General features: G+C 36.7%; 1 pseudogene; it reads right to left on the minus strand.

Annotated features, from left to right (window-relative positions):
- Positions 1 to 9156: 9156 nt before the first annotated feature.
- LOC127490486 (U2 spliceosomal RNA) lies at positions 9157 to 9277 on the minus strand (annotated as a pseudogene).
- Positions 9278 to 27881: the final 18604 nt, after the last annotated feature.

Raw genomic sequence — 27881 nt, forward strand, 5'->3', positions numbered from 1 at the left:
AGGACAGTACAGTGTTTGTAAATTATTCTCTTTGAAAACTAGCCACAGATAGCTTCTTGGCCTTTTGGCTAAGTTCAAGTGAAAACCAAGCACAGAGAATTACATTTTTACAAACTGACAGGCCTTGGAAAAGCACACAAATGTTTCTTGGAAAAGTGGTAATCAATTCTTTCTTTCTTTATTTTTCCCCTTCCTTTATTCCTGTCAGTAAAATATCTGGTACTTGAAAGTCTTCTAGTTATAGAGCTGATTTTTTTTCTTTTTTTCAAAATTAATTAAATATCTATCTACTCTTACACAGTTTCTTAGAATTCCTCCATATCGATGAATTTCCTTTTAGAGGGACTTATGATTCAACTAATAAGCCCAGGAATTTTGGAAGTGTTTTTATTTTGCATACAGATAACAGATGCTTTGAAACTGTGTAAACTATATAAATTTCTCCCTGCAGTGTCAACAATTATAAGTACTTTACTTTTGAGTTATTTTCCTAGTTCTTAAGAGGAAAAACTTCTGAATGGTATCATTTTTGGTATCATTAGGGATTTATGTATGACCAAAACATTTGTAGAGAATTATAGGCTTAGGATTCCTATTAGTTTTGCTATTCTATGAGCAATTGTTGTATATTTTCTTCTTGAAGAGATAAGGTCTCTTTATACAAATACTACAGTTACTGAAGTTTTAGCACCAAAGGACAAAGATTTATTCTATCAAGAAGCATGAGGGAGTAGAAAATATGAGGAGGGTTGAGGAAAGGAGGATAGCAAATAATTTTTTTAAAAAAAGCTAAACATTAATTTTCTTTCCTTTTCCTTCACAGCTTTATTTGCTTCCACACTTTCTGGAATAAACTATACAACAAAAGACATCCATGTTGTGTTCCTGAATCTGGAAAAACAACTTGCCAATAACTATGGTTTAAACTGAGAGGAACAAATGAGTAGATTGACTTGATTTCAAAGCTGGCACTAACTTTTTAAAAAGGAAGTGTGTTAGTAGGCATGACTCATCTTCATTTTCTTTTTTCTTTAAAACTTATTTTATGTATTTGAAAGGCAGAGTGGCAGAAAGGGAGAGAGAGATAGAGATCTTCTGTAGACTTTCTCCCAAATGGCTGCAACTGCTGCTCCTCTGCACACGGAGGAGCCGCACCGGACCGGACGCTTGTTGTTCCCCTTTTTTACAAGTCTTTTCTATAGTAAAGTAAGAATAAGCAAACAGCGAACTCCCAAAGCAAGAATGAGTAGAGAGAAATGAGAAAGAACGAAGCAATGAACTTCCCCGCGAACTCTCCAACGCACTCTCCAACCAACCCCCACCACCATGCCGTCTCTCTCCTCCTATATAGTCCTCTCCACCAATCCGTGCTCTGCTACCCACACGCCGAGCATGCTGCTCTCCTCCAATCAGGAGCAGGATCAGCTCCCACAGTTTGTCAAGTTGGTGAGAGGCAGCTGCGTAGAAGTTTACTCCTCCCCAGCGCTATATCGTGGGAGAGAAGATGCATAGAATAGGTCTTAATTCCAGTAACTTAGGCTAGTCTCAGTTGCTCCCCACATGCAACAGCCAGTGCTGGGCCAGGCTGAAGCCAGGAGTCCTGAACTTCATCCAGATCTCCGACTTAGCTGGCTGCGTCCCAAGTACTTGGACTATCATCTGCTGCCTTCCGAGGCCCACTCGCAGTGAGCTGGATTTGCAGTGGACAGCCAGGATGCAAACCAGGCTTCTGATATGGAATGTTGGAATCGCAAGCAGCAGTTTAACTCACTGTGCCACAATCCCAGGGCCCCATCCTTATTTTCAGAACAACAAATTGAACATGATAAAACTACCTAGCAATGCTGAAGTAAAATTTGCTTTTATTGAAAAAATAATATATTTAATTAACAATATAGTTATCTAATAAAATGGTAGATGCCTTATTAATGCAGACTAATTTTCTGTGTTTTGAAGAACCATCTTCAGTTTGTCTAAGGTATTCATGAATATTTTCCCTGTTTTTTAAACAAAATATATCTTCACTAGATACATGGAAAGTCATACTATCAAGCATTGTTTTTGAGCAAATGTGGCCTCATTGTTTAATACTACAGGGATATCAATGAATTCAATGGTATCTTGATTATATTCACTTGTTTTTGACAAAATCAAGAAATTAATAATTTATATGTTGATTCACTAATGATAAATTTACTAGATGTCTAGACATTATTACTAATAACAGAACAAACTATTTTTATGCCTCATAGAGTAATTACTTAGTAATTTCTTTCAAAATGTAATGAAGAAAGTGAAGCCAAGATTTGTAATGTACAGAATTATTTAAAATACTTGATATATTGGCAGAGATTTCTTACTTAATATGACAGCATATGGGTTTAGAAAACATTAAAATATAGCTTTAATTGGGACATTTCTAATACATTGTTTCAAAAATCCACTAACCAGTTTTGCCAAACATGTTAAATACTTAAAGGTATTAAATAACATTGTTTTGTACTCTCTCAATCTTTGAAACAGTGTTTACAATAGGCTAAGTATCACAATAAAGGCATAAAAGGATTGATCACTGACTTCAGGAAGTGCCTGCTCTAAGGTAAGAATCAAATAATTAACAATTTCAAATAAGGAAAATCAGTGTCCTGTTGACAAGAACATCATGCTTCAGTGCTTTTATCCCTCTTGCTATTTGGACTAAAATCATCTACTTTATCTCCCTGAAATTTCTGAAACTTGGTTCCTATTGTCTTTTGTTTTTGGACATCTTTCTGTGACCTTGTTAAAAACAGAGTGCCCTAACTCTGTGCCTAGATACCAGTTTATCCTTTTCCATAAACATGATATGAAAATAGTGTGTTCTTGTGTGTGCATATCATATGTGTGTCTGTGTAGTATTACTGTGCACTAATATAACAATATCAGCAAAGAAGAAATGTGAGAAAGATATTTGTTAAGTGAAAAATTTACCTGCACCATTCAAATATGTGTGCCAAAAGTCTGTTAATGGAGCAGGCACTAGTTTAGTTGATTAAAACAGCCACATCCCACATCAGAATATCTGGGTTTTATTCTTAGAACAGGCTGCTGACTCCAGCTTCCCATCTATGCAGACCCTGGGAGACAATGGTGATGTGATGGCTAAGATATTTGGATTCCTGCCAAACATGTAGGGCACCTGGATTGTGTTCCCAGCTTCAGTCTTTGGCCTGGTTGAACTCTGAAACGAATTGGAAGATGGAAGTATCCCCCTCCCTCAGGAAATTGTTTTAAATTGTCTATCAAATATTACTGCTTTTGGTATGAGACCTAACCCAATCAGAGAGATGGGAGAAGGCTCATTAGCTCCAGGCCACACCACCTGCACTCCCTGTGTGATCTCACCTGTATCCACCCACCTGTCAATCAGACTACACAACCACTCCTCTTTTGGAAGTGTGTAAGAGGCAGGAAGTGCAGAATGGGCCAGCCATTTTGCTGCTTCTCACGCTTGCTGACGTTAGCTGCCCTCTTGCCTACGTGTAAATGGGGAGTTCCATACCAGCCTCTGGAAGACTGCTGCTCCTAGAAAAGACTGGAATGGAACACCCCCATTTGCCCTTCTTGGGCCCCTCTCCTTAAGAAAACTCTTACATTAGTGTATATTTCTCTCAGTTCCCTAGAACTTTACCATGTTGCCTGTCTCGTTTGTGCCTGAGCCTAGAATTCTTCTCTAAGCTAAACCAAGAACCTGAAATATTAAATATTGGTTTAAGCTAGCCAACACCACTTTGATGAGAATGATCTACCTACTACCATACAACTGCACTGAGAAAGAAATCCAAACATTTTTCATGATCAACTTGAGCTGATATTATTTTCCCCTGCCTGTCTAGAAAACCTTCATTGTTTTTGTCAGTCTTAATAACATTTTCTTTTCTTTCTTCTTGCTTTTCAGTCTTTCAAAAAGCTGAAGATGCTACCATTTTGGAAATTTGTATATTTCCTCTTGGCCTATAACATGTTTCCCCCATATCTTTATGGCTAAATGTTCATTATTGACATCTAACTTACAATATGACATCCTATGCATATTCAGAGCGTTTACTCTTAAGTAGACAAGTCATTCTCTATGCTATTGTTTTGTACTAACTGTTTATTCATGTTCTGAAGTTACTTTGCTTTTATTTACCTGCTTCTACCAACTAGAATGCAAAATTTTAAGATCACTGTGGTGCAGTGGGCTTTCTACACAGGCCTCCCATATCATGGTATCAGTTCTGAGTCATGGCTGCTTCTGAACCAGCTCCATGCTGATGTGCCTGGGAGGGCAACTTATGTTGACAAGAGCTTGGACGGCCACCACCGCCATTGGAAAGCAGATGTAGTTTCAGATTCCTGGCTTCTACCTGGCTCAGCTCCAGCCATTGTGACTATTTTCTGGAATAGGCTAGCACCAGTAGGTGGAAGATTAATCTCTGTCTATCTTTCTTCCTCTCTCTCTATCTGTTACCTCTGCCTTTCAGATAAATAAGTAAACCTTAAACAAAAATATGAATGCAAATTTTTAGATGCTCTATCCCCTAGCTTTTTAATGGATACGTGTTTGTTAGTTTTGAACAACTAACCTTTTCATCAATACATAAAGAAAAAAATGCATGCTGGATTAGAGGTGGCCTTCAGGACTCTGATTTTCTTTTTTCTTTTTTTTTTTTTTTTTGACAGGCAGAGTGGACAGTGAGAGAGAGAGAGAGAGAGACAAAGGTCTTCCTTTACTGTCGGTTCACCCTCCAATGGCCGCTGAGGCTGGTGCACTGTGGCCAGCACACTGCGCCAATCCGAAGCCAGGAGCCAGGTGCTTCCTCCTGGTCTCCCATGCGGGTGCAGGGCCCAAGCACAGCAGAGAGCTGGACAGGAAGAGGAGCAACTGGGACAGAATCTGGCACCCCAAGTGGGACTAGAAGCGGTGTGCCGGCTCCGCAGGCAGAGGATTAGCCTAGTGAGCTGCAGTGCCGGCCAGGACTCTGATTTTCTTAATTCACATTTATTTCTTAAACAGAGAATCAGTGGTTTATCTCCCAGAATCCTTTAGGTCAATGTAACCCTATCAGTGTGTGTTGGAAGGAAGTTTATTATTGCTTCACTAAAAAGCTCACTCCAGTCTCCTTTTATACTGAAAATGTTCAGACAGCTACTGAGTTACTCATAAGAAAAAAAAAAAAAAGAATAAATAAAGTAGTGGTAGAGAAAGTTGCCCACCACTTGGTTTATTGCCTTCCAAGTCAGTTGTATTTTTCATTTTAAAACTGAGAGGTAATCAATACACCGGGATATATTCCAGGTGTGATTTTAAGACAGCAAACTACAAATATGATGTGACCTGCAGTTGAAAAAAAAGCATGTGTGTGGTTGGGAGAGTATCATTGTATTTCAATGATATCACCCAGCAAAGGTAGCAAGATGAATTTTGAAGGCTAGGAAGATAGATTTTTCAGAGAGCCTTCAAGCTTAAGGCAGTTTTTGATTTTTCCCTTCCAAAAGTATTAAAGGATCTTATCCAATGCTAATCACTATTTCTATAATAATTTTATTTTACTTATTTACCATGATTGATTCTACTAGAACTTGAGCTAATTTGCTACATGGAAATGATTTTGAAAAAAAAATAACAGTAAATGACTACAAGGTATGTGTCAAAATAGTTTCTGAAAAAAAGCATTTTCTTCAGGAAAAGCTTATGCAGTAGGAGAGCTGGACTAATATTCTTCAATAAAAATAAAATGTTGCTTCAGTTTGTTTTAGTCTGTTCATTCTCCACATAAAGAAACTGATTTTAAAGCCTTTCATTATTTATGGTCTTGTCTTTTTTTCAACCTCCCTAGGCTTTTCTGTAGAGTCTTTTCTTGTCTGCTTCATTATATTTCTCATCCATTCATTCATTCATTCATGCACTCATCAACAAATGTTTATTATGAAACTGATACACATCAAGTACTCCTCTGTAGTGATGTTTCAAACAAGTTCCTAAACTTCCAGCAATAGTTACCCGGCTTTTAAGAGCACTCACTGTATTACAGGCATGATTCTAATACTTTTCAGGTGATATTGAAAGTATTGCCGGCACCGTGACTCACTAGGCTAATCCTCCGCCTTGCGGTGCCTGCACACCGGGTTCTAGTCCCAGTTGGGGCGCTGGATTCTGTCCCAGTTGCCCCTTTTCCAGGCCAGCTCTCTGCTGTGGCCAGGGAGTGCAGTGGAGGATGGTCCAAGTACTTGGGCCCTGCACCCCATGGGAGACCAGGATAAGTACCTGGCTCCTGCCATCGGATCAGTGCAGTGCGCCGGCCACAGCGCGCCGGCCGCGGTGGCCATTGGAGGGTGAACCAACGGCAAAAGAAAGACCTTTCTCTCTGTCTCTCTCTCTCACTGTCCACTCTGCCTGTCAAAAAATTTAAAAAAAAAAAGAAAGTATTAGATCCTATTTTAAAAATAAGAAATAAGTCCTAGAATATATCCACTGCCAAGCCAGTAGGTGTTCCAGTTGAAATTTAAATCAATATGAAATGAGATTTAATGAAGTATAGTGAAGGTATATCTGCACTCATTTATTCATTGCAGCATTATTCACAAGAACAAGATATAGATGCTGCCTAAGCATCCATTAAGGAGTGAATGGATAAAGGAAATGTGGCCATACACACAATAGAATACTACTCAGTCCTAAGAGGTGGAAAATTCTGTCATTTGCGACAACATAGATGCTTCCAGATAACATTATGTTAAGTGAAATGAGTCAGGCACAGAGAAACAAGTACCAGATGTTGTCACTTATATATGGAATCTAAAGATATTGAATGCATAGGAGTGGAAAAATAGGTAACAAAAGGGAAGGGGTTGTGAGGAATGGAGAGAAAGGAAATGAGTTTACGAAGCTTTGGGTAGATAAGAGGAGTAGATTTGAGAGCAATTGCACAGCAGGAAGACTATAGTCAATAATGATGTACTATATAATCAACAATAATTTGTTTCATATTTCAAAACAATGAAAGAAGGGATGGGCTTTTGATACAGCAGTACAGAAACGGCTTCGGACAACTGCATCCCATATCAGAGCAATTGGTGTCAAGTCCCAGCTTCTCTCCTGCTACTGAGTCACCCTGGGAGGCAGCAGGGATGGCCCAAATACTTGGTTCATTTTCACTCATTTTAGAGCCCCTGAATGAATTCCCAGCACCTGACTTCTGGTTTACTCATGGCTGTTGCTGGCATCTGTTGAGTAAAATAGCAGATGGAATATCTCTCGCCATCAGTCATCCTCTGTCTCTCACTCAGCTTTTCAAATGTAACAAAATAAATTGATTAAAAAAGTGAATTTTTATATAACAATATTGTTAATAAAAATAATTACAAATACATTTGAAAAGTCTTACCATAAAAATGATAGACAAGCAAGGTTATTTTTATGCTAATCAACTTGATTTAATCATGTCCATCATGTATGTGTATCAAAACACCATATTGTACCTCATAAGTATCAACAATTAACAAAACAAGTGTCAAAATTACAATTTCTCAATAAAAACTTTAATGAAAAAGCAGGTAGTAAGAGCCATGCCCTTGTGTTTAGCTGCCATGCTATTTGTTCTTTTAGCCTTCACTCTTCTAACATTTATTTTATGCTATTCATATGTTTCCATATGCTTTGAATGCATTTATGATTTTTAGCTATAACAAAGATCCTACAGAAATTTGGAAAATTTCTGAAATACTTATATTAACATCATGATATAAAATTATTCTATAAATATTCTCATAGTTTTATGTGTAAATTGTTGTGATTATGGAGCATGAGGAAATTCATGCCTGTCTTCTTCAATGTTATAGCTTTTTCATAATGCTATATATAAACTTCATATTCATTATTTCAGACATTGCATAACCATTCATAATTTGATGTATCATTATATATTAAAAACCCCACTGATGGATATTTTATTCTTTTGAAAGAAAAGGCAACAAAGAAGGTCATGGTTTTACATCGTAAAAATGCATGTTGGAATTTCAAATCTAATTACATTAAATATACAAAATAATTTGACATCTAGTCTTGTGTCTGCTATCATCTGTCTTTAACATGTACTTCAATAAGTCCTTTTTGATTTCTCTCTTCACCCTTGACTGTGAAAAGTCTAAGGGATACTGATACTCAGCAACAATTACTTAAATTCAGGAAGCTCCTAATGCAGTTGGAGATGACAGAAGTATAAGAGAATGTGAGCTATGAGAACATATAGGATTGCAGGATGAGCTGTGCTACCAAATCTAGTAATATGGTGCTGATGAGAACTGGGAGGACAAAAGTTCTCTGGAAAAGCTCACATTTACACAGATGAGAGCAAAGATGAGAACTCGAGAGAGATGATAAGAAGCCCACAGAAAGGGACTCATAGAGCTAAGAGACTAATAGAGCTAAGAGACTAATAGAGCTAATATAAATGTCCTAAAAATTATTTCAGAAGATTCATCCTAAATATAATGCTGTGTGTATTAACTACACTTGAGCGCAAATCCTAATAAGAGAGGTAAACGTTGTAAATTTTCTCCATGAGAATATTGATTCATTCATTTTCTCATAAACTTGCTGTTTTAGAATTTCTGCATATAACTTCTCCCCAAGAAACCCTAGTTTTCCACCTATAACTTCATTCTGGTGTCAACTATTAGGCAAGAAGAAAAAAATTACCAATAGTATTCACAAAAACTTTTCATTGGTTTTTAAAATATGGATATTTTCTACAAGTTTTTAAGAACTTATGTGGGGGGAACAAGAATCTACAGGATTGAGTGCATGCTGTCTTGAAGGATAAAAGCACTGAAACATTTAACAAAATTAGCAAGTCATCTAAAAGAAGAAAAGGAATTTATGATCTGGAGGTTGCTACAAGGTTATGAAAGCAGATTTTTTTTGGTCAATGTCTGAACCTATTAAATGAAGAAAGCAAGACAAATGAAGTTTATTTGAAGCATATCTTCTTTAATTTTTTAAATTTATATGAAAGGAACAAATTTCATATACTTCATATATGCAGTTTTAGGAACATAATGATACTTTCCACCCTACCACTTCTCCTTCTCTTCCTCCCACCCTCATTCCTCCTTTCTTTCTGATTTTCTTTCAAATTTTGCAATGACATATTTTGAATTTACTTTATAACCATAAGCTTAACTCTCCACTAAATAAATAAACTGATAAGAACAGATACTACACTTGATCTTAGCCAAAAGGCCGAGAAGCGATCCACTAAATAAATAATCAACAAGTAGTAAGTAGAAAAACCATATTACCTTATGGTATTGTGCAAATGTTTTGAAATTCTGTGTGATTTTGATATATGAAATTTGTTGGAATACTGAGGAAGTCAATATGAAAGTTTCTTTTGTGGACCTGCAATATTATTGATTATTATTGATATGACAGTTAAATTTTTATACTATCTTAGTAAATGAAAATGATTTATTAAATACAATTTTACCACTTTGATTTATAAAACAGCTGGAGGTGGTAACCTGCAATAAATTAATCTATTATGAATTATAAAATATTTAATACAGCTTGACTTAAGCATCTGTGGTTCACAGAAATTACGTGAATTATTTATTGTTGCCATTCTCCCTTTCTGCCTTCCCTAACTACAGTTGATGTATGAGACTGGCATATGATTGCCACTATTAGGGAACAGAATCAGGGCCAAAACATATGGCTCAGAGTTTAAAAAGCTAAAGTTACATGAATACTTATGAATACAGGGTTCAATATAAAGAAATTTTAAAAATTTTAGATGGCTGACATTTAGTGTTCAACTTGATGGAGTAGAAGTTAGTATTTTAATCTAAAGTAACCATCAGGTGTCTATTACTGATTCATAAACTGTGTTTAAGGAGCTTTAACTTTCATATGCAATTTAACCACTCAAATCATTTTTTTAGAAAATACTATTGAGTAACACACTTAAATTCGTATTGCTGGTGATCTATTAATCCAGAATTTGAAACCAAGTATACCTTAATCCAGATACAGCTCACTTTTCTCCAACATTGTTTTGATGTTCAAATATATTTATTTATATATGACTGATTTCCTATATTTCCCCTTATGTAGGCTTCCTATAAAAGAAGTGTAATGGGGCTAAGAATAAGAAAAATAAACATAGCCAAGGTTGTTTTGTGGAAGGATGGGATGAGAAGTCCCAAAATTAGTGTAATAGAAAGGTCTTTATATATCATAGGTTAGATCAGAAAAATCAAGATTTAAGGACAAGTTTGATAAACCAATCAATGATACTGCCATGGTTCATATCACAGTTTAGAAGAAAAAATTGCTGGGTGAGTCAAGGCCCGTATCTATTGGAATTAGGGAATCTAATATTCAGTATATGTTACCTTCATCTTCAAATCTTAATCCAGCTAGCCAAGACATCTCAAGAAAGGATATTTGCTGGGGTGTAGGAGGTACTGCCTGTAGTGCCAGCATCCCATATGGGTGCCAATTTGAATCCTGACTGGTCCACTTTCAATCCAGCTCCCTATTAGTGTGCCTTGGAAAGCAGCAGAAGGTGGCTCTGGTGCTTTTGCCCCTGAACCCATGTGGAAGTCCTGGATGCGGCTCCTGGCTCCTGGCTTTGGCCTGGCCCAGCTCTGGCCATTGCAGCCATTTGGTGAGTGAACCAATGGATGCAAGATATTCTCTTTCTCTCTCTCTCTCTCTCTGCCTCTGCCTCTCTGTAACACAGAATTTCAAATAAACAAATAAATCCTTTCTTTAAAAAATAAAAGGATATTTTCAATTCTTAATGATCTTCCAATTCTCTCCCTAGTGCAGAGCCAACAAATTAGCAACTAAATCACACCTCCAGTTTAGAGCGAGTTCAGTTAAAATCCACAAAGGTCAAACAATCTGAAGTCTAAGTATAATTCTGTTTTTAAATATAATCCATACTTGGGACTTGAGACATTTAAATAACTACCACCTCTAATGTTCCACCAAATTTGGAACCAATTATGGCACTCTCAGAATGCAGAGAAAAAAAGAAAAACAGTAGTTTTACTAAGAAGCAAGCATGTGTCATAGTGCTTTATGCTGTCCCTTGGAAGATCCACATCCTGTATCTGAGTGCCTTGGATCAAGTTGTAGCTGTCCTGCTTCTGATTCACCCTTCTGCTAGGGCTTACCCTGTGAGGCAGTGATGGCTGAAATGGTTTTGTTTCTGGCACCCATGTTGGCGCCCCAGATAGAGTTCCTGGTACTTGGCTTCAGCGTGATCCCCCTCTGGCTGTTATGGGCATTAGGAGAAGGAAGCAATGGACAGAAGATCTCTGTCTGTCTCCCTCTGTTTCTCTCTCTATTACTCTATCTTTAAAATACATAAGCATTTTTAAAAAGAAGACATAATGAAATAAGCACAGGGCATCTTTCTGGAAAAAATCATCACCACTCAAAAATGTGCTTTCACAGTTTGAGAATCTCTTGCAGTTTTAATTATTGTGCTTAAATATCATACATAACTTTATGCTTTTTACACATAAATTTTATAATTTATAAATTGATAGTAACTTACCAAGATCCTTTATGGTTTTCTTAGATGCTGACCGAATGCAACTGTGATTCTGAGACATAATCCTAGGCTCATAAATACCTTCCACTCCCCTCTATCTCATGTAGGAACATTTTGAAATGTGTTTTATACCAATCCTCAGATTTATTAGCAAATAAGATTATTAGCAAATAATCTTAGTTGGCTCATTTCATTCCCAGTATCACCCCTTTTCTCGTATTGGTGTTGTGCCCAAGTATTTATGCTAGAGCCTTCTCTCATGGTCTGCCTGGATGAAATCCAAATGAAGACATATTCTTTTCCATATTTCCATATCTCTCGTCTCTTTTAATGTAACTGACATGCTTAGGTCTTCAATAAACACTTGTCAAGTTGAGTTAGTAAACTGTTGTTCTCTTTTCCCCTTTCTCAATCTTTTATCAGTGTTTTCCCATCATCTATTTCTAGTTAACTCTGAGCTTTCATGCCACAACTGCATAAGGCTAACCGACTCCATGCCTTGCCATAATTATACCAGAGCCTCCTAATACTTGACAGCTTTCAGCCTTATAAATCCCTTGAGTGCCTGTGCCATTGTTACCATTTTTACTTTCACAGTATCCCTGCTGTTAATGGTATATCACATGCACTTAATAACAATTTGAAAAGTAAAGTGAGCAAATGAGGGACTCAAGACATTCCCTGTGTTCTAGCTTTTGTCTGATTGCTATATCAGATTTTCCCTGGTTCAGCTATATAGTCAAACCATTTTCGTGCTTGCTTTATTTTAAAGGCATTACCCTGGGCATTTCTGCATATCTAGTTTTGAGTAAACATTTGATATATGAAGCATTTATATTTTCTTTTTTTCCTTCTCATGTGTACTTCTTCAATTGAGATTTCTCTTGCACACAGAACTCTTGGTTCCCACTTCCCACCACCTATCATATCCATTCTCCTGACAAGAATCTCATATTTCAGCTTTGAGCATGTGCATAATCATCTGTCTTCTATCAAAATTCTCATAAGCCATGTTGGTGACTATGAGTGATGGGCTGGCCACTAACTGATAACGACTTAAAATGGAACAAACACAAGCCATTGTTGAATTGTGGTGGTATTCTTTAGTGTGTTAATAGCAAGATATGATCATTGATAATGGTGTTTTGTACTTTTATCAAAACATAGAAAAGCAATGCTGAAATGTTCTTTAATGATGTAATTAAAGTAGATGTCTGATATATCTTCAAAAATATCCTTCTCCCTTTTGTAAATATGCGATCTCCATAAATATACTGATTTTTCCAATTCTTTCAGGTCTACTCTGGATTCTTCTCTAAAATGTCGCTATATGAAATTATCCAGATACTTGTATAATACTGTTTTTGAACTGACCCAAATTCATTTGTTTTCACTTAGAATTTCTTTTCTATGTTTAATATATCTGTTGTGTCATTTTTATATGAGGAACCACAAAGATCACAGACTTTTCTTATTTAAGTCACAAAAGCCTCATACTAATAATTTTATAATTAATAATGGACAATGAACAGGTAAGTTCTTAATATTTGCTAGTGGATGACAAAGATGATAATAACAAAATTCTCTGAAAATATGATCAGAGTGCTGGAAATATTTACTAATCAAAATAAGAATCATATACCCATGATCTCTGTCAATGGACCATATTGAATCCATATCCATTACCATGTATATCATAAAAAACATGTAACATATAGCAATGCTGTATAACAAAAATGTTAAGGTAAGGAAATAATAAAAGCTCTATTTCTATATTTGGGAATGATATGCTTGGTTAAATGTACTTGAAAATATGTTCATTAGTATATTGCACCCACAATATGTCTCAAAAATGTAGGTGATAGTCTCCTTTCTGGCATATCACTCAGTACAGATGCATTTACTTGCTTTCCATCACACATACGCAAAAACATTAAAACGTCAATGATATTTACGTTTCTAGATACATATAAAATTTCCTTTTCCATTTGGAAACTATCATATTTTTAAAGCATATTATGCATCTAACAAGGATTGCAATATATATATATTATATATATATATATTTGTATTTGGGAGCCTATAGGATTATTGACTCTTTTAAAAAGAACATGACTGTTAATCCATGATCTATTATCTCTAGATACAGACCATGTTTAAAAATATCCTGTGAAGAAGTGGGATGCATGTTTTGGTGGGTAGAGGTGGGTAAAAGCGGCTGAGAGAGAAAAAAAAAAAAGAAAACCTTGAATTTCTCTACTTTTGGACCTTAGATATATGATAGCACAATTCAACCATATTCACTAAAGAAAACCACATAAGAAGAATTTCTTAAGGGGTCTACAGATAGTTCTGTTTGTTTTAGGTGGCATGTTATAAGATGACTTATTTATAATATTTTGCTTATTTATAATATTTTCCATGTGCTCTGCCATGGAAAGCAGTTCGCTATCAGACATGTTCCCAGGACACTTACAGGCCCTTAAGGGAAGAACTTTGTACGCCAGGCTTCTGTAAATTGTCTTGCATGAAGTTTAAGAATGGCTTGATTTCTATCAGATGTCACTTAACAGCAAAGAAAACAGAATCATTGCACAACGCCAACTAGGCTTAGGCCCAGCCACATGAAAACTTCAGGGAAGTCTGCGTGCAGTGCTTATGTGGTCCCCTCATCTTCGGTGCTACCAGTTTTCATCGCACAGGAATCCATTGCTCATTTGTAGATAACAGTTGCTCAGGAGATTCTCTTATGAGTTTTCTTTGGTTTCTCTTCACTTTCCATATCAAATGAGAGGTAGAATTACAGTGAGAGGGAGAGACAGAGAGAGAGGTCTTTCATCTGCTGCTTCACTCCCCAAACAGCCACAATGGCGTGAGCTGGATTGATACGAAGCCAGGAGACAGGAGTTTCTTCTGGTTCTCCCACGAGGGTGCAGGGGCCCAAATGCTTGGGCCATCTTCTACTGATTTCCCAGGCTATAGCAGAGAGCTGGATCAGAAGAGGAGCAGCTAGAGCTAGAACCAGCGCCCATATGGGATGCCGGTGCTGCAAACGGAGGATTAACCTACTGTATTATAGCACTGCCCTCTCAAATGACATCTTTAATTTTTATGTTTTGTCTTTGTACACCTGGTTGTCATGATGACTTCTGTGGAATTAAAGAAACAGTTAAAAGTCAAGGAAGAATGCTTTCTCTGAAGTTTTCAATGCTTTAAGTAGAAAGAAAAAATTGGTGTGGGGATCTCAGGTAGTCATTGGCAAGGCCAGTGGCCGACAGACCTCACATCCTCTCCACATTTTAGCCTGTTCACATTTAGTTATACACATCTTCCAGTGATGAGTCTTTTTCTTTGTTTCTATCATGACAGTTGAATGCAAGAAATATAAAATTTCATATGCCCACATTATTTTGTACTTTCCATTTATACAAATATTATATCTGTGCAGATATTGCTATGTAGAACTGAATACACAAAATATGTGTGCTGTAATTTATGGGTAATATAAAGGATTCTAAGACTCATTTTGGCTTCATTCAATTAGTCCCTTATATGGTGACTTCAGGAGTCACTCTGATTTAAAATGTGACCCATCAGGCAAGAAAGCTTCTCTGGCAGCCATGGAATAAGCCATGGCTCAGTCTATAAAAGGTGAATCCTTTGAAGCAGATCACTATTTTTAAGATGCAGGAACTGAACTAGGTACAAAGTGAAAATTTACATATATAAACACGGTGGTTCTTGGTTTTTGAAAAAGAAGGGTGATAAAAGCAAGTATAAAGTAGACTAAGAAGGCACAGCAAAGAGTTATAGCATTTGGAGACTGAAATCAGCAATAAAGAAGTATCAACATTGAGAAAACCACGAATCTCTTGGTTGTTATGCTACATTATTTGTAAGTAGCATAATTTTTGGCAGGTAACTTTATTTAATATCTGTTTCCTTTATTGTAACATTGGGTAAAAAAAAAGGTACCTACTTCACAGGAATATTATGAAGATTTATCATAAAAATTACATAAAATTATTTGAATAGCCTCTAGAACATTTTATTGAAATTTTGCAGTATCATAATGAAAACTGTCAAAATTAAGACTCATGGGGCCAGCGCTGTGGCACAGTGGGTTAACGCTCCGGCCTGAAGCGCCAGCATTCCATATGGGCCCAAGTTCCAGTCCCGGCTGCTCCTCTTCCAATCCAGCTCTCTGCTATGGTCTGGGAGAGCAGTGGAGGATGGCCCAAGTCCTTGGGCCCCTGCACCCATGTGGAGACCCGGAAGAAGATCCTGGCTCCTGGCTTCAGATTGGTGCAGCGCCAGCCATTGTGGCCAACTGGGGGAGTGAACCATCAATGGAAGACCTCTCTCTGCCTCTCCTCTCTCTTTGTAACTCTTTCAAATAAATAAGTAAATCTTAAAAAAAATTAAGACTCATAAGTACTATTTTCTTCATTTCTGTCTATGTAACTTTTATTCAGACTTTATTTTCTTTATTTCTTATGCCTTTGTTCAGTTAAACTCTCCAGCATAAAGTTGGACATTTCACTGTTATTTTAAAGAATAAACAACAGTGAATTCTAGAGACTGCAGATAATTCTGTTGTCATAAAATCCAGTATCCTCCAACAAGAACTACAAAAATAACCATACACCAGTTACAAAGAAGATGGTAAACCTGAAAATTTACCTTGGTGTTTGCTTTAGTAATATAAAATGAAGATGAATGTAAAGATTCTCTAATTTGCAGATAAAGATGAGTGATTCATCAGTGTGCATTCATGATTGAAGTTGAATGAAAAGGGGTTATTTTTCACTCTAGGAAATTTACGTTCTGCATTAGTACCTGATAACTTACAGCTAACAGACTGGAATAAAAATACAAAGAGGGCTGTGCTGGCTACAAATTGCCATGCTAGTTTTATTAAATACCAATAACCTTTCTCACAATAATTTGGTAATTTTTTCCTAGAATGTGGCCAACAATACAGCATTTATCAAGAGTTTGCTGTAATGAGTTTCAGAATCACATATTTTGTAAATTTCAACAATGATCTATCATGAGCTAGATCTATAAACACTGACTTAATATTATCTGTGTCATTTGATTGTGAATATGGGGTATGCAAGGTAAAAGTCAATAAAATTCCATTCATATAGGGATGCCGTACATTTTGTCAAAATATTACAAATGAATGGTTCAAAACAAGTTGCCATATAGAAAATCACTGATATGTTCATCTAGGATAATGATTTTTTCCTTTTGTCATATTCACAATTATAATAACTCCCAGGATCTTGAAAGTGATGCCTATTTTTCTCTCCCCAATGACACGTATTAGATTGATTTAAAATGTCATATATCTAGAATCAATAGCAGGATTTTTAAGAATACCAGTGTTATGTAGCAGTATAAAAACTACTTAACAATCAAAAATACTTATCAATCTTCTGTCTGTCTGAGACAGAAATAATAATACTAAAAAGAAAACTTTGCCTTTATTTGGCATTTACTTTGTTTTATTTAAAATTATTAACAAAATGTTACTTTCAAACAATGGTAGCACAGACCCATGATCTTGACAGAGTAATGTTTATTACCCATTTATCACTTTTTTAAAAAAATGTTTATTTATTTATTTCAAAGACAAAGTGACAGAGAGAGAAAGTGAGAGTCAAAGAGAAAGATATCTTCCATTCACTGATTCACTCCCCAGATGGCCACAGCACCCAAGGTTAAGCCTGCTTGAAGCCAGGAGCCAGGGTCTCCATCAGAGTCTCCCACATGGGCGATAGGGGTACGAAGACTCAGGACATGATCTGCTGCTTTCCCAGGAACATTAGCAGGAAACTAGAGCACAAGGGACTTGAACTGGTACTTGGACATGGGATGCTGTTGTCAAAAGCTGCAGCTTAACCTCCTGTGTCACAAGGCCAGGCCCATCAGCTGTCATTTCTATTAAAATGTGCAGCAATTAAATGGCTTAACCAAAGGCAAATATACAATTCCAAACTGAACAACCCTCTAACACTTGAAGACCAAAAATTATATTTTAAAATATATCTAAGTAACTCCATATGCTTTGTATTGACTTTCTTTTAAAAAGGAATTCTTTGTGTCTGCTTTAGTACAAATCGACTATTCATTTGAAGAACTCTTATGGTACCTGCCTTATGCTATGTGTTTCAGATATATTCACGACTGACAACTCTAAGGAAAGGAAGAAATGGCCACTTAACAAGAAATCGCACAATAACGTAGCATTTTCATCTGAAGATGATTTGAAGAGCTGAACATAAGTTGTTATGTTTTAAATCATTGCAGTGACAGCATTTTTAGAAGCTTATTTAATGTGGGATGACAAGAAAGTCTGCATTCATGGTCCTTGTATAATATTCACTTTGATTTCATATATTTTAAAATTATATTTTCTATAGTAACATATTTGATTCATTATCAGTCATCTGTATTGCTCACTACAAGATAAGACATGATTGAAATTTTATTTGAATGCATAAAATATCAATTCATAAAGCAAAAATCCTGAAACTTTAAAAATAAAGCTCTGTCTGCCACTCTGCAAGATATACATTATCTCTGATTCCTGGGTTAAAATGACAGCATGCAATTCTGATGCCACCTAGCATTTAAGAAATTATTTTTCACACTTTTCTCTCATTTTATGTAATCAATTACAGTGTTACCATATTTTGTTAAATGAAGACTTTGAGTTCCTCAAAATGCTAAAATAAATCATTATTAGAAAAATATTAAAATTAAAAGGATGTTATTAGTAAAAGACAAATGAAAACATTATGATAAATGTTTCATCATTTTAGCAGACTTTGTTACTCCTAATAACACAAATAATTCTAATAGCTCACAATAGTCTCCAATATTTAACAACTTCATACAAATACACATTTTCAATAAGCAAATAAAAATGGATACTTGACCTATTTAGTTTTTTTAAAAAAGAAAAAATTATTATATTTAGAAATATACCATTAATGTATAATTATACATTATATTAAAAATCCTGATACTATTATAGAATTAGACCATGAGATGTGCATTGTGGCATAGCTTTGTGTCCAAATCTCCCAATCGATGCACAAGGCACAGTCACGGATGCAAAATCCGAGGTTTATTTGTCACCAGCTGGCTGGGACCTCCTACCCAGACACAGGCATTCAGCAGTGCACAGGCAAAAGGCCCCCTCCTTTGTGCAGGAGAGAATTTTATAGCCTTACATTAACAAGGATGCATGCCATCTCATATGCAGGTTACCTTCTTATTCTCTATATGACAAGTAGCAAAACCTAGCACTTTTACTGGTTCATTTAAATGTAAAGGGCCATAAGTTATACAAAGTAGATGGCAGGAATGCAGCACAAAGAGAACTGGGAGGGAAGTTACACAAAGAAACAGGCGGAAGCAAATGGGCCATAAATTCCAGGGAAAGTTTGGTGCTCTTTGTTTCCAAGAACCCGGCCTGCCTCTGTCCTAGTCCAGGATAAAGCCTGTCATGGTGTTACAGCAGGCAAGCAAGCAAGCCAGAATACAGAAACGACACTGGCATTTAGCAAGCTAGGGACTCCCACACCCACAATAGTAAAGCCACCAGCTGCAATGCCAATTCATGTCAAGGCTGTTCCACTTCTGATCCAGCTCCCTGAAGATGGCCCAAGAGTGTGGGTGATCCTGTGAGCCTGCCTGCCCAGCCCATGCAGGAGGTTAGCCTGACTGCTGCTGGCAGGCGGCAGGAGCCCCAGGCATATTTCCCCTACCCCCACCTTCTGTCCAAGGCCAATCAGGGAAACTGCTCCTGGGTGTGGCCTGGTTGGGATCTTTGTTTTATGATTTCCCAAAACTGACAAAAGGGTAACACATTCTTTTCTTACCCAAAACTTTTATTGTGCATCTGTATAGTCCCTCAATCTACCAGAAGTGAGTTTCCTTAATTGTTAACATCAGAAAATTGGAAACTTTAGGAAATATATCAATGATGGTTTTTCTTGATTTGTCAAATTTTAGTTATAGCCTGCTGCTTATTTTTAACTTGGTTTACTCATGGTGCTTTATTTTCACATCATTCATCTTTCTTATCAATTAACAGCAATTTATATCATTCTATTTGGTTGTACAAGATAAGAGTTTATTAGCAATGCTAATACAAATAGAAAATTCAACTCGGAATACATGTACATAGAACATATAATTTTATTCATTATATTTATCTTTGAAATGATGCTATATTTACCATAACATTAGCATTACTTATATTTCTGTATCTATGCCAATTGAAGATACTGAGAAGATGGAAGAAGGTGTTAAACACGGGAGCAAGGCCAGAGTATATCATGAATATGCACCAATTACAAAGCTGGGAAGGTTAATGAGAACTACCAACTCCAACTCCTTTATTCCAAAACTGAAGATTGGAGAGGTGAAGTGATGTCAACCTCTGCTAGTAGCAGAGTCAGTTGAGGTTCCTCATTACTAATTGAAGTTGAAATGAATCAAGTTTCTTAATTACTTCTCTGTTTCCCTCTAGATTGCATTGTGTGGCATGCTTTCAAACTGAACTTCTTGACTATCACTTGGTTTGCCTCTTTGATAAGCCAAGGCAAATTAGCCTCAACCAAAGAAAACATTAAATGAAGAGATGGATGAATTAATGTAACAGAAACCCAAGTGACACTGAAACAAAGATTTGATTTAATTTGAAATAGTACAGATGGATTTTCTACTTTTAATCTACTCCTCCCCAACCCTGCTATTTTTATATTTCCTCTAAATTTTTTAGAGATTTATTTATTTGAGTTACAGAGCGAGAGAGACAGAAAGAGACTTTCCATCTGTTGGTTCACTCCCCATATGGCTGCGATGGCTGTGGCTGGCTTTGCCAGGCCCAAGCTAGGAGCTAGGCGCTTCTTCCAGGTCTCCCACCGGGTGCAGGGGCCCACGTTCTGGACCATCTTCTTCTGCTTTCTGAGGCATGTTAGCAGGGGGATGGGTCAGAAGTGAAACAGCCAGGCGCTAACTGACGCCTACACAGGATGCCAGCATCCCAGGCAGCAGCTTAAGCTGATAAGCACAGTGCTGCTCCCCTCTCCTCAATTTTCTCCCTAACAATAATTATTTGTTTATTACCTCTTGTATTTATTTACATCTTTTAACGTTGGTTCATCTATTCATGTATTAATTCAGTATATATGCTGTATATTGTTTTATATTTTAGGAAGGCAGGAGTAAATAAACATGACAAATCATTTTTCAGATGTATCTTTCACTCTTATAAAGGGAAATAATAACAAATAAACATAACTTATTGCTGAACATTTCCTGTGTTCTAAGCACTTGCAATAGAATAACATAATTTAATCCTCATAGCAAACCTAAAGACAAGATGCTATTATTATACTCATTTTTACATTGGAGAAATTAAGATACAGAATGGTAACTTGCTAAGGGTCACAGCTCCAGTAAATAGCAAAACTCGTGAAATATGGCACAGAACCTGTGCTCTCAATCATTATGTTATGATAGTTGTCAGTGTGATCAGCCACTGAAGACAATGAAAGTAGAGAGCTTGTTAAGAGAAACACAGAGATGTGTTGTGTGTTTGTGTGTGTGTGTGTGTGTGTAAGAAGGGAGGAGGGTATTTTATTTAAGGGAGTCAAGAAACCCTCAGTGACAAGCTGAGAGAGCTGGCCGTGCAAGTACTTGAAGAAGAACTCAAGAGGAGCCCGCACAGGCAAAGTCTGGCATTGAGGATGCACTTCTTCCTTCAGAGAACAAAGACAACAATGACGTGTGGTGACAGGGCAGCTATGAGTTGAAACAATATATCCTTGTACTGAACCATAACAAATTAGTCTATTATCTGTTAAAAAATTTTTGAAAAGTTAAAAAAAAACTGCTACTCAATTAGGTTACTAAAAAATTTTAGTAAAATTTGAATCAAATTGGATTGCAAATCTATTTCAGCTGTAAATCTTATGAAACCTGAATTTTGAACTAATAACTTTTATAAGAAGTTAACAATCAATTGATACATGCTTCAGGTATGAAGTACACAATGGATTATAAATATTTAATTTGGAAAAAATAATCGAATTCCTCAATCATTTTTATATTTATCATAAATGGAATAATAATGTGTTGGTGATATTGGTTTAAATGAAATGTATATTAGAATTAAGCTTAATTGGGGATGGGTATGTTAATTAGCTTGATTGTGGTATCATTTCACAATGTCTGAAATACACATATATGAAAACATTTGCATATGAAAACACCTTAGATACATAAAAATTTTTATGTGAAATACACATACATGAAAATACGTATATGAAAATTCTAGATACATAAAAGTTTTGTCAATAATAACACAAGCTCAGAGAAATTTTTTTCACTTATTTACTTTATAAATGTGGTCATGAAATTTTTAAATTATATATATGACATGTGTTTCTATTGTACAGTGTTTTATGAAGTACTTATTGTTGAATAGAAGATGTGATTATTAAATCTTGAGTTAATTAGATAGGTCCAGATTGAAGATATAAATTTGGAAGACCTCACTAGAAGTTTAGGGAATGCATGAATCAATCCATAAGGAGTGAATCTGGTTACTAAAGAATATCAGCTGAAGGTGAACTGCCAATCAACTCCTAGAGAGCTCATGGCATCTTTGGTTTACTTGGAGAATAGAAGGGGATGAGAGCTTTTATCTTTGTTTTCATATAGTCTTAGAAAGTAGCTAGAAGCTTGAGTCCTTCCTACCTCTATCCATCAATATATCTGGACAAATATTCACAAGATGAAACTAAACCCCAAGCCATTTTGCCAATTCTCCAAAATTTACAATACGAAGTGATACATTTAGATTAGGTCTGATAATACCAACTCTGATTCCATTATCTTTGGGATGATCAGACGCCCTGATTTGTCTAAGTCTATTATGGCAACTTCTTTCATTATTTAATCATCAATAGTGTCCTTTCACTCTTAAAATTTGTTTCCATTTTGTTAATCAAATACATATTCACTGAAATTATTTTACTTTTAAAATTTATTCTAATGAAACCCAATGCTTTCTGTTATTGTGTTTTGTTTGGTTTCCTGTTTCTGTTTTGTTTAGTCTGTTTTTTTTTTATTTTGTTCTATTTCATACAACTTATATATATATAACATATCTTTCTCTCATCTCCACAATGTTCCTTTATATCAGGACTTCGTAGTTTCTTATTTGGATTATAAATCAAGTTCTTAATTAAAAAAAAGATTATTTATTTACTTGAAAGAGTTAAAGAGAGAGAGAGAGAGAGACTTACATCCAAAAGTGCACTCCCCAGATGGCCTCAACAGCTGGGGGCTGAGCCAGGTTGAAGCCAAGAGCTTCATTCAGGTCTCCCATGTGGGTGTTAGGGGCCTGAAGAGTTGAGCCATCTTCCACTGTTTTTCTCACGTATTGACAGGGAGCTGCATTGATAGTGGAGTAAGTGGGATACAAACTGGTGCCCATAAAAGATGTCAGCCTCACAGGGGCCAGCTTTACCCACTACACTGCAACATGGGCTCCTTAAATGGTGTTCCTGACTCTCCAAGTCACCTTTCTAATCAATACAGTTTTACAAGAGGGAACTTTCTAAAAGGCATTTTGCTAAGAAATATTATAAAACTAAACGTGAAGGATTCAAGGTAGCAGGAAAGAACAGATTATTGGAAGACAGATTTGGAAATGAGAGCCGTCTCACAAATCAGTGAGGTTTGAGTTGGGCCTTAATAAATGCATAGCTTTTCAGTCAAGGGAAAATGAAAAGACAAATACAGACACTAATGGAAAGGAAAAGAATAATGCAACCAAGCAAAAGACAAGGGTTTCCCTGATTCCCTGATATACCACTGTTCCCTTAATGTTTCTTTCTTTCTTTTTTTTTTTTTTTTTTTTTTTTTGACCGGCGGAGTGGACAGTGAGAGAGAGAGAGACAGAGAGAAAGGTCTTCCTTTGCTGTTGGTTCATCCTCCAATGGCCGCCGCGGCCGGCGTGCTGCGGCCTGTGCACTGCACTGATCCGAAGCCAGAAGCCAAGAGCTAGGTGCTTCTCCTGGTCTCCCATGTGGGTGCAGGGCCCAAGCACTTGGGCCATCCTCCACTGCACTCCCTGGCCACAGCAAAGAGCTGGCCTGGAAGAGGGGCAACCAGGACAGAATTCGGCACCCCAATCGGGACTAGAACCCGGTGTGCCAGCGCTGCAGGTGGAGGATTAGCCTAGTGAGCCAGGGCTCCAGCCCCCTTAATGTTTCTTGCAAATTTTATCCTTGAACTACTTTTAAGTCGTTCAGAAAAGCGGTGTCATTTTTTTTTGTGGTAACAATGTTTTTTTTTTAACTTTTATTTAATGAATATAAATTTCCAAAGTACAGCTTATGGATTACAGTGGCTTCCCCCCCTCCATAACTTCCCTCCCACCCGCAACCCTCCCCTTTCCCTCTCCCTTCCCCCTTCCATTCACATCAAGATTCTTTTTCAATTCTCTTTATATACAGAAGATCAGTTTAGCATATATTAAGTAAAGATTTCAACAGTTTGCACCCACATAGAAACACAAAGTGAAAAATACTGTTTGAGTACTAGTTATTGCATTAAATCACAATGTATAGCACATTAAGGACAGAGATCCTACATGAGGAGTAAGTGCACAGTGACTCCTGTTGTTGACTTAACAAATTGAAACTCTTCTTTATGGCATCAATAATCACCCTAGGCTCTTGTCATGAGTTGCCAAGGCTATGGAAGCCTTTTGAGTTCACCAACTCTGATCATATTTAGACAAGGTCATAGTCAAAGTGGAAGTTCTCTCCTCCCTTCAGAGAAAGGTATCTCCTTTTTGATGACCCGTTCTTTTCACTGGGATCTCACTTGCGGAGATCTTTCATTTAGGTTTTTTTTTTTTTTTTTTTTTTTTTTTTTTTGCCAGAGTGTTTTGGCTTTCCATGCCTGTAGTACTCTCATGGGATTTTCAGCCAGATCCGTGTGCCTTAAGGGCTGATTCTGAGGCCAGAGTGCTGTTTAGGACATCTGCTATTCTATGGGTCTGCTGTGTATCTCGCTTCCCATGTTGGATCGTTCTCTCCCTTTTTTATAATATCAGCTAGTATTTGCATACACTAGTCTTATTTATGTGATCCCTTTGGCTCTTAGCCCTATCATTATGATCAATTGTGAACAGAAATTGATCACCCGGACTAGTGAGATGGCATTGGTACATGCCACCTCGATGGGATTGAATTGGAATCCCTGGTATGTTTCTAACTCTACCGTTTGAGGTAAGTCAGCTTGAGCATGTCCCGAATTGCACATCTCTTCCCTCTCTTATTCCCACTCATATTTAACAGCGATCACTTTTCAGTTAAGTTTCAACACTTGAGAATAACTGTGTATTGATTACAGTATTCAACCAAAAGTATTAAGTAGAACAAACAAAAAAAAATACTGAGGGATAATGTATTAAGTTGTTTATTAAAAAAAATCCAAAATCATACTAAATGAATGCACTATACTGAGTTACATTTTGACAACACAACCTCATAGATTCACTTAGTAATTTACTGAAAGTTTCTAGTGACTTGATTTCTCCCTTATAGAATATCACACAGAATATACTTGAGTTACTTTCCATGTTGGGATAAACAGCAACTAATTAGTTCACTCTCCTCTATGTGTGCCAACAAAGCATATGAAAATAAAAGACTTTCTGCAAATATCCCATTTGTTTTGTATATGAGCTCCTTCCAAGTATCTCTTAAAATATTAATTTATTTGAAAAGCAGAGACAGAGAGAGAGAGGGAGAGAGTGAGAGAGGGAGAAGGAGAGGAAGAGAAAGAGAGAGAGATGGGGAGAAAGAGGGAGATAGGGAGAGAGACTGAGAGGAGAGAGAGAATATCTTCCATCCACTGGTTACTCCCCAGATGATTTCAACAGACAGGTCTGAGCCAGGCTAAAGCCAGGAGCCAGGAACTCCAAACTAGGCTCCAGGAAAATGCATTAGCAGGAAGCTGGATCGTATGTGGAGTAGCTGGGAAACAAAATGGCACCCTGATATGGGGAGCCTGGTTGTAAGCTGTGGCTTAATCCTCTTTGCCACAACATTAACTGTTCCATGTGATTTTTTTAATGTCTCATGTCCAATCTTCATTTGGTCTTAAGAGGTTTTTCTCTATTATAACTCTTTCTATGGGCATTATTTTTTGGTCAGAAAACTATGACATCCTAAAAGTTTGGAGGAAAAACAGAAGAATGCAATTTACTAAGAACATTCCTTTAGCTGCTATTATCCACCAACCATATTATCTATTCTTTTCGGGTGTCTCAGACTGGTATATGACATGTTTAAAGGAAATGTAGACATTTCCAATTATTAATTTGATATTTTTAACAACTGATCTTAGAATCATAGATCCCCTGGAGCAAAGAAATGCTAGTTCTAACAACTTCTTCCAAGAATGTACCAGGCATTCCTCATCAATAAATTCGTATTTATGAAGATGTAAGTGGATAAGGTGGGTCATAATATTTAACAACTAAGAAATCTGAACTGGAATCTGGCATCTTCCATGAAGATGCTTGAGATTAGGTGTTTATTTTACTTACTGTTGCATCCTAACATCTAAACCAAAGCTGGTCATGCTAAATGAACACTAATGGATGAACTCATGGATCCTGAGCACAACATGTCAGATCTTCAGCTTCCTTGTCTGTAGTTAATTGATCAAATCAAGGAGCTCTAGCAAAGTTACTATATCATCCTGCTTTCCAGTAATTTATCTTGCAAAATGCTTTGTTGCTCTCGTGTTTTCTTTCTTCTTCCTTTTTTCCCATAAACATCTGAACTAAACACCCAAGATTTTTCCAATTAAGTGTCATGAGTGTCTTTGCCTAGCAGTAGAAAACAAAGAATGAGGTATAAAACTGGAAACAAGGAGATCTTCCCTGTTTTTTGTGAATACACAAAACATTGAGAAATTTCTTTTCACATAGGAATAGCATGGCCTCCTGTCCCACAATGCAGGGAGGCAATGAGCTATTCACTTCATACCTTGCCATTTGCTTGCTATCTCTTTTTTGTGCCATAAAGCTGTGGAAACATTATGACCTCAAGTAGGCTCTTTCTCTGCCATATTTTGCTCTATTTGTCTTTTTTTACCATAGCTATTTAAATGCAAGTCCCTGAAGTTGGTGTTCTGACTCTCTTCCTATTGTTAATTCTGTACTCTTCCTACATTAACTTTCCCTGCTCTAAGTACAGTAGTTGATGATACATAAAATTACAGTAGGTGTTTGCTTTTAAAACAATGAAGTGACAAAATAATAAACCAGAGGAATTAATAGTTGAATATTAAAATGTTAATTATCACAATTTTGATGGATATCTCAAGGACCCTGACCATATCACTGAAATTATGCCATATACTAAATGTGTGATATTTTGTTTCCCAAAGAATAATGTGGCCTCTGACAAAATCAGACATATAAGTACATCTGTCACAGCATTTGTTTTCACTTTCTTACTAATCGTGGTGTTAATAATAGCTACCAACTTCTCTGTGCCTAGCAGCGTACTAAATCCATAGCATACCAGTCTAGCAATAATAACAACAAAATGCTTGAACAGAAGAGCAGACAAGGAGTTAATGAGTAGAGAAAGACTTTAAAAGCTCAAATAATGTCTTAGAATAAAAGTAAATAAAAATAAAAAGAAAGACTCCTTGTGACTACATGTGACTGACAAGTTCTACACCCATTAATTTCTTGCTAGTTTGTGTAATTTGGCAAAATGTTGTTTTTTATCTTTCTTACTTCCACATTCTTAGTAGAAAATTCTCACTGTTTTTGTAGAAATAAATAGGAAATCATGTGAAGAGATGAGTCTTCTGCTCTTTTATGTGATTTTCAAAAACATACATTAATAATCAACTTGCTCATTGTATGAGATGCCACGGTTGTTGAACCACTAACCTTATCAATCTATTGCTAACTCTTTTTTTTTTTTTTTTTTTTGACAGGCAGAGTGGACAGTGAGAGAGAGAGACAGAGAGAGAAAGGTCTTCCTTTGCCGTTGGATCACCCTCCAATGGCCGCCGCTGCAGCCGGCGCACCGCGCTGATCCGATGGCAGGAGCCAGGATCCAGGTGCTTTTTCCTGGTCTCCCATGGGGTGCAGGGCCCAAGCACCTGGGCCATCCTCCACTGCACTCCCTGGCCATAGCAGAGAGCTGGCCTGGAAGA

Source organism: Oryctolagus cuniculus, chromosome 2, assembly GCF_051225735.1.
Source record: "Oryctolagus cuniculus isolate XC-2025 breed Fujian yellow rabbit chromosome 2, ASM5122573v1, whole genome shotgun sequence".
In the NCBI taxonomy this organism is placed as follows: Eukaryota; Metazoa; Chordata; class Mammalia; order Lagomorpha; family Leporidae; genus Oryctolagus; species Oryctolagus cuniculus.